Source organism: Phoenix dactylifera, chromosome 11, assembly GCF_051530095.1.
Source record: "Phoenix dactylifera cultivar Ajwa chromosome 11, Ajwa_hap1_PhDact_Kaust_v1.1, whole genome shotgun sequence".
In the NCBI taxonomy this organism is placed as follows: Eukaryota; Viridiplantae; Streptophyta; class Magnoliopsida; order Arecales; family Arecaceae; genus Phoenix; species Phoenix dactylifera.
Genome location: NC_143200.1, coordinates 9,391,817 through 9,401,135, shown reverse-complemented (window position 1 = coordinate 9,401,135; position 9,319 = coordinate 9,391,817).

The window sequence follows — 9,319 nt, the reverse complement described above, 5'->3', positions numbered from 1 at the left end:
GCCTTTAACCATGTTTGCGTGCACCTTTCCTTTCGGTCCTTACCAATACTTGCGTTATAGCATTTTTTAACACCGTAATTAATTTTATAAGTTATAACGGCTCTTATTTTTCTCAAAATAATATTTTAATTATTGAAATAAAAGAAAATACTGTTATAATGCTAAAATAAAGAACAAGCAACTAATCTGCGCTATGCTGCGGAATTAATTAAAAAAAACACATATTTTATAATTCTATCAGTAGATCAGCTTTGGGGCGGGTCGAATGAAGGAACTTCAGATGCTAGGTCTCTTAAGAATATTTTATCCCCATGTACCAAGTGCCGATAACAGAACTTTAGGAGAAGTTTCATATAAGTATCTTTGGGTATTTGTATACTTTGCATTCATTGCATTAACCAACAAACTGAAAATTATTTGTGGTTGCTCAAGATTTAAATATCATATGAATAATGAAATACCTTAAACTCCTATATATATATATATATATATATATATATATATATATATATATATATATATATATATATATATATATATAGTGTGTGTGTGTGTGTTGTCCAACGATGCAGCCAAAGAATGGGGTGAATTGAGCTTTTCAAAATTGTAAGACTTTAAATGCGTCAGAAAGAAACTTTTTATGTGTAGCGATGTGCCGTGGGAGGTTTGCACACTAAATAAATAAGCAAAGAGAATAAAGTATACAAATCAAAGACTATGAACATAACAGATTTATAATGGTTCAGTGCCAATTCTACATCTACGTCCATTTTCTAAAATACTCTTTTTGAAAATTTTTACTATAATCTCTTCAAAATTACAGGATGATTGTTTTGACCGAGCTTACAACCAACCCAGTCAATTTTTACTAAAAATTAATCAAAACTACCAACAAGTCTTTCCTAGACTTAATACAATTCAATTTAAGGAATAGATGGACCTTTCTCCAAATTTCAATTGCTAAAACTTGTTACAATAGAGTATAGAAAATTATACAAGAACAAATTTAAAGCTCTCCGAAAAGAAATTAACAAAGAATTATTGGAGCTCTTGGAAGCACTTGCTTATCCTTGAGTCGACGTGAATATTTTTTGCCAGCCCTCTTTAATAGTGAAAGATGTGATATTTTAGCTCCCACTGAATGTACTTAAATATTTCTTATTTTCCTCTTTTTTTTCTTTTTTCTTTTTGTACTTTTTGTTGTTATGGTCTTCCTTAGGTGTTCTTGTCACGCCCCCGACCTGATGTCACAAATCAAGGGTTGTGTCAACTGCAGCACACTCATAGAGAACTCTCTTAATGAGCATGCAAGACATCTCATCATGATGTCATAATTAGACAATAGAAAATAATTTAAATTATAACATTCAAATTCTAACTAAATAACAAAATTAAAAGTCTTACAAAACTAATAATATTTCAAAAATTTTCATAAACTCTAAAATAAAATCTAGTCTAAGTAAAGATGTTAAAATTTTGTCTCTAATAGCTCTCCCATCATAAATGCTCGAGTCAAGCTAATTCTTTGGATCTGTAAAAATAGCAAAAATTCGTATAATGAGTTAGACAGCCCAGTAAGTAATAATATCTTAACTAGACAATTCATGTAACAACATAAAATATAAATATAAATTATGATGAATCAATATAAGACATAATCAATTTCGTTTCAAAATACAAATCGATTAAAATTCACATTTTCCAAATATTCGTATACGTAATCATAAATCTAATTTAAAATAAATCATATTCAACTCAACAGCCTTAGACTAAGACCACATTTATACTCTATGGCTAGGTTAGAAGTGGAACCACACTTATACCCTGTGAAGTGGGTAAGAATGCCGCACTTATACCTTACGGAGTGCCCGAGAATACCATATTTAACCTCCTACGGTGGGGCTAGAAGCAAAATCAATGAGCTTAATAATTGTCAGCGTGCCAATGCATAACCCCCAATTGGAAGAATTCAAAACATAGTTAGGTTGAAAATTTAAATATGAGACATATCAAAGTTTTTTTATATATCATAATATAATCAAAATATGCATATACGATGTAAGATCAATAAATAATATAACAATAGTCCAAAAAATATTACTCTGAATTATATATCTATTTTTCATTCAAAAACCATCTCAGATAGTTCATAAATCATGTATAAATAGATAAACAATTTATTCAATATAAAAATAATATTATATAAATAAAAAATTAGAAAATACGGATCATTACTTACTCTACAAACACAATCCAACTAACAGATTTAATTAATCCTTAAAACCCTTCTCAAAGCCTAATATCTAAAAATTATATTTTTTAGAAAAAAATTATCGTAATTATTTTAAAAATTAAAATCCTAAATTTCAACACCCTCACAGGGACCAAGTATGGGTGTCCGACATTCGGGTCGGTCCGATCAAGATGATTTTATCGAATCATGTTCATACTAGGGCATAGATGGTTCAACAGAGATCGGAGTGATCAAACTAATAATTTTTGGCAAAGGCTAGGGTGGCGTTTGACACGTTGCTCGACGATCTTGAATCAGCACCCTTCACCTAGGTCGATCCAAAAATCTCTAAGAGTCGTATTTATAGGGCCCAATCAACTCTAGAGAGAAAAAGTTCATATAGAGAGAGAAACTTTATAGAGAGAAATAAGAGAGAGAAAGGGTGGGAAAAAGAGAGAAAAAAAGCTTCTCTCTCTCCAACCAACTAAGAGAAAGAAAGAGGGTGGCTGCAGGTGGTGCCTGGGGTTAGGGACCCACAACCGCCCACTATGGACGGCGACCGACGGCAACTGACGGCTGACGATAATTAGCGGCCGATGGGGAGAAAAAATCCTCCAAAAATAGGAGTTTTACCCTTTTAACCCATGAAACCAAAACATTCCGGCAGCTGGGACTCGGGCCATGGCCATAATCTATCACGGGGATCAGGAGAATACTCCAGCAATGAGTATCGATGGCGGAACTCATCGGAATTGAGAGAAAAAAGTTCGGTCCACCAAAATAGGAGAAATAGGGCTAATTTTCTCTGCCAAAATCTGGCGATCACTAGCTGACACCGAGCTTCCAAAGGTCATGGAGGATGGAGAGAAGAGTTACCCAAAGATTCTCAGATTCTGACCTAGCTTCCGGCGGCATTTGGCCGTGTCAACGACATCGATAGCGGTCGGCAATTTAAGATAAAAATCAAAGAAATTCTAGCGACAAATTTCTGATTGGGGCTGGTTCTCTAGTGGGGGTGGAAGGAAGGGTGGAGAAGAGCTCTAAATAGATCTCGAGCGCGACCAAAATTCGACTTGGAGTCGGATTCCGTCTGGCAAACTCGAAAGAAAGAAAACTCCCATCGGGAGTCCTCTTCCCTCCTCGCACGTGCTGCGCACGTGCATCATCATTTTTTTTAGGCCAAGTCTTCTCCAATTAGGTCAGTCAAATGGACCAAGCCCAATTCACTAAAGGGTCTGGGTTCATAGTTCCCATGCATTTATGTCTCCAAAAATTGGTTGGAAAGCATGTCTAGCCGTTAAACAGTGGAAAGAACTGTTGTGAGATAAAAACAATTATTTTGATTTACAAAAAAAATATCCATTACTATTGTCAGATGCAGATAAGTCTACTTGACTTTTTCAGGGGTCGACTCTAGATAGTTTTTGTTTTTGTTGTGCTCTGTCTTTTGCATATGGTCATTATGGGGTCAACTCTTCTATTTTTAGGGGTCGACTCATCCATGACTGGGAGTGGACTTGTGGTCCTTCGAGGTCGACTCGCTAACATGCTAATTTTTGCTATTTTCTGTCTTCAGTCTGTGGCCATTTTGGGATTGACTCTTGTTCATTAGAGTCAGCTCATGATCTTTATGGGTCGACTCACTAATATGTTGATTTTGGTTGCTTTATATTTTCAATATGTGGCTACTTTAGGGTCGACTCATCGAGTTCTGGGGTTTGACTCTTGTCCATTAGGAGTCAGCTCATGATCTTCATGGGTTGGCTCATGTCTATGGCCTTCGTCTTAGCTTCTACAACCTGCTAATGGACAACCTATAGCTCCTTCAAAAGTTTGGGGACCCTAAAGTCCACCTCCTCCACCCAGATTTCAACCATCCTCAGCTTTGCCTCCATCTTCATCGCCTTTCGATAGGTGGTCGTCACCTTCTCAGCGGCCAACCTGCCACATAGAAGCCCTAGCTAGCACTTGACCTCCGCCAAACTCCCCATGGTCCATTGGAGGGCCAACTGGAGGGTCTCGAGGTGGTCCGTAGCCGTTCCATAGTAGACGATTCATGGCGACAAGACAAGGAAGATGAAACGTAGAAAGGAAGAAGAAGAAGGAAACCATTCCATCCATAAGGGTGAACCCCCTCTACTTTTATAGAGTTCTTGGATGATTGAGATCAAGTCATCCCACCTGATCGCACGCCATGTGTCGAGCTCACCAAGCCCCACACAATTTGCCTATATTTCAAGAAATATTTTCTGCGACTCATCTTTTGAAATACCGTTGTCTTAGAATTATTACCTTTATAAAAGCGGCGCAAAGCTCGATGAAGGATCTACATCGGGCAACAAGCCTGAGGGAAATTTTTTGGAATTTTGGAAACAAAAAAGAATGACAACATCTGCACCTTCATGAGGTAAATGGGTGATCTAGGAGATCGACTTAGATATGCAACCTCGACCATATTGAGACTCGAGGGCATGCCATCTTTGAACCTGGCTCAGGTTATCTACCAATCTGCCTCCTCGGATGGATGGTCTCTAGCCCGAGTAAACCTACATAAGCTCATATGCCAAGCTATAGTGAGGCATGCATTAGTTGTAACACCGATCTGCTCCAGACAACCTAGAAAGCTTAACAAAAGATTGCGTTAAGTCTACGAATCGAGCTATCTTGAGCAGAACTCTTAATGGAAATCATACAGACAAAAGGGATATGAAAAAATAATTCATTTCATTTCAAAAGAGAAAGATTACAAAAAGTAGCAGAAAGGAAAAGAAAATGCAAAAATGCTGCTCGTGGATATTCGAGCTGGGAGAACTATCCTATTCCTCTCTTTTCCTTCCTCTTTTTCTTCATCATCATCATCTTCTTCTCCCTCATCTCCTCTCAAGAGAGCCCCTTCATCAGAAGATTCTTCTAAAAAGGTCATCGAGTTGATGTCAATTTTGGGAGCAGTTTATCCGACCCTTTCCTAGTAGATGGTGAAGCCCTTCTTGAAGGAGTCCCTAGCATCCTCCAACATCTTATCGTAAAACTCCTACGAGATCTCGTACTGAGCACCCTCTTTAGTGCAGGCATCTCTCTCCGTAGAGCTAGTATCTTTCTCTTCAACATGGGCAACCTTCTCCTTAGATTGGGCGGCTTTGTTTTCCATATAGACAAACCTCTCTTTACCTTGAGAAGCTCTGCCCTCGGTCTCTACCACTAAGTCCCTAAGATGAGCTATATCTCTTCCTCATCGTCCTTCCTGACTCGAGATATCTTCTTATCTACTTCTTGCTGAATTTTCTGAATCTTGGCCTCCATCAAACTTAGTTCAACCTCGGTGAAGTCGACCCTTATTTCAAAGAGACAATCTTGGGCCACAGCCTCTTCTCTCGCCTTCTCGGTCACTAACTTCTTCTCCTCAGCCTAAGCATTCCTTGCTTAGCCTTATGGATGCAGTAGTTGACACCCTTTGATTTCTACTGGTAGGAGCGAATGATCTCAATGAACATCTATACAGAGTAGACCCTTTGCGAGTAGAAAAAAGGATGGTAAGCTCTACCAATCAAAGAAGAGCTTCGAAGTATCGAAGCTTGTGCCTTTACCTCAATAGCAGTATGGCATGATGAGATGATGTTACTAGTGCTTCTGGAGCTCCTCCTCATCTTTAGAAAGCACAAACACCCATATCACATCCCACATCACCTGGGGTCAGCTTGGCGGAGCACTGAATCAGTGATCTTGACCAACCAATCTAGTTGGAAGGTCACTGACTCAGGCCTCTGCAATGAAGGCTGGGATGTGAAAGTTGAAGCATATGAGACCTTGAAACGATAGTTCGGATAGGTGTTGGTCTAGACAGTAACATCGAGGTTAGGATTGCCTCCAAAACGATAGAGCTTAGATGTCCTCTAGACTGGCCGTCGAAGCTTGGGCTACCTTAGGGATAGCAATTGGAACTTGAACAACCTTCGGAGCAGTTATAGAAACTGAGGAGCCATAGGAGCGACTATTGAAACAACCTCGGAGGCCCCAAATGGGGCTGCTTCCTAGGAAGTCTCTGAAGCAGGTGGATGGATATAAATGGAGAGAGCCGAGATTACCTCCACCTCTAGTGCTCCCTCTTTGGTGGGGCTCTCCTCGATCCTAGCAGCTTCTACTTAGCTCGATGTGAGAGGAGGCTTAGCCTCGGCAGTAGATAAGCCTGCCATTGTCTTATTCTTCTTCCTCCCTATTGATAGGTTGGTTCTAATAGACCTATTCTTCGAGGTGCCAAATAACTCGTTACCCTCAAACTTCATCGTTCCAAAGATAGAGGCGAATAGGTTAACCAACCGAATAGCCTCAAAAAAAAAAAGTGAAAAAATTTATCCCCCGAAAGAAGTGGGATTGAAACCGACATTCACTTAGGCCGCCTCACCAAGCAACTCGGTAAAAGCTGGGGCCTTCATCTAATGAAGAGAGTCGACTGATTCCTTCTCATCTGACAAAATTGGGAAGAGGCTTAATGCATTTTTCCTCAATGTCTTCTACCATGTTGGAAAGCCCCACAAATCTGTTGAGATTACGAAAAAGATTTGGCCCTTCCAACCATGGATGGAAGAGGGGCTAGGCGGAAGGATATAACCCTTCCTACAAAAAAGGTACCACCACTCTTTGTTCCGAAGATATGCCTTCATTTATAAGAAGGCTCAGAATAATCATATGGTCATGACAATCCCACATAGTCTTAGAAAATAGAAAAACCCAACTATCATCATCCAAGAGTTAGGGATAAACTGGGTTGGGACGAGCTGGTACTAGGCCAGCAGATCAACGATAGTCAAAGGAATCATGAGCCTCAATCCTGCCCTCAAAGTTTCCTTGTAGAGGGCGAGCTGGTTCTCCTAAGGCATCGTCACCTGATCAAAAGGACCGAATAACTCCAAGGAGAAGTTTCGAGGAATAAAGAACTCGGCTTGAATCCGGTTGAGGTCAAACTCTTTCAGGATACTTTTTTCAATATCTAAACTTGAGGTAGCCTCAGATCGGGTTCCACCCAAAGCCACGGATGCTTGGTTAGGAGAACCTTGACCTGCTCTCTCAATGTTCGTGGACCATTCCTCTAGAGAGGGATCCATCATAGAAGAATGCAAGAAATAAGGGGAAGAAGGCCAAAGAAAATTTTGGAAGAAAGGCTTAAAAAGACTTACCAAAGATCTACTACAGTAAAGGAACTCTAGTGAAGCCATGAAACTTCAGTGGAAGCACAAGGAGAAAAATGTCACATGCTTGAGCACGATCTCTCTCTCTCTCTAAGTTTTAGAGCATAAGAAATTAAAGTGGGGGAGATGCACTAATCTCGTCTTATATAAAGTACTAGGTGACCTAGATTAGCATGATGGTTCATCTACCCTAGTTGATCCTTGCCATGTGTCACTCGGATGTTTGCTCCCTGACAGTCACTCGGATCACCATTCTTAAACGTCTATTCATTGCGCCAATATTCTCGCCGCAAATGGTATTACTTTGGAAAGCGCAGACGCTGACAAATTCCATATAAATGTAGTATCTATAAGTTCTCTACAGTGAAACCAAAGGGACAACAACAACGACATGATTACACAGCTTGACTTGGCTTTAAGGATCACCTCGATTGGTTAACCTCACCAGCAAGTCTACTTTTATTGCTCGAGCCAACAAATTAAGTCAGCCTTGGAAGTGCGAGGCAAGTGACACACCTTGAATCCGACCACAACCGATGTGGAAGACCAACCAATTAGAGCTTGCCACAAAGCCCTTAATCACCCAGTCAAAGCCCGCCATGTGGTCAACCTAAAGGTGCACGGAGAGTCCTTCGAATTTTAAAATCTCTCCCTAGCTTGTGACACCTCAACCATGATCACAAGCGGCTTCCTTAATTGCATGAGCGAGATGCACGGAGCGTGATATATGCAAGCAAAACACCTGCATGTGACCTTCGGAACATGACATGGGTTACCAAAGATAGCCAATCTACATGCCCGAATTCCTCGGTGATGGGCATCGACCCTCACTTATACAAAATAATTTGAGGAAAATCCTAGATAAGTGCTCTTAAGTCCTCATGTGCCTTTATGCCATCATTTTATCTTTCTCACAACATTTTTATTATTTTTTGAGAGTTTGTTTAACTTATGCATCAGAGGGTCTCCTGTCGGACACTCTCCAGCAAGAGGATTTTTTTATCTTTGCTATGTCAGGTCGGTCTAGTGTCAAAGTGAAGGTCTGAGCTTGGTCTCCTCCTTCCAACATCATCTCGAAAATGATCGGTGTTGAAGCTGTTGCCACCCGTGCGCATCGACCACCACCTCGCCACTATGGAGGCACATTACGATCTTCTATTGATCTCTACAGTCCAAACAATCAATTGCTGAGTTCTCCAATGACTCAGCTAGCTTGACGACTTGGTCAAATTGATCCCCAATGGTAACAATTCTAAAAATCAGAAGAACATCACATGATAGGCACATGATGCAATTCCTCCATATCATTTCAACGAAAATGGATGGAAGAGTGATGTTGGGGAATATGAGTAAGTTGAGGGATGTAGTTAAAAATTCTAAATAGTGGAAGCTCAAGGAAACTTGGGAAAACCAAGAGTGTGAAAATATATTCTTTTCCAAAAAAAAAAATTATGCCTATGCATAGGATTAAATATGCCATTTCTCTAGCTTGCAACGAATTACCCAATCTTGTTGGAAAATATCTCGTTCCATGCAAATTGTGGGACAATGGTTCCAAAATCTACCGCTAGATTAGGAGAATCATGTTGTTCCAAAGGACTTAGCACAAGGCCATTCCATACCCAATTCTTCACTTGCTAGCCTGAGTTGGGTCTAGTTTTGCAATGATAAAAAATATTCAACACTTTTAGGTAGAGTTGCAAATGGGTTACGTTGACCCATGACCTTAACCAAGTCCTAACTCGATCAGACCCAAACCGATCTGTATTTGAAGACTCATGGGTGGATATTGTTAAAAAAATTGGAGTGTCCTAAAATTCAAGTTAGGTTTTGATTCTGTATTTTTCAGCTTGACTTGGTCCATATATCATTTAATTCTAATTAGGTCAATAATAAATGTGTT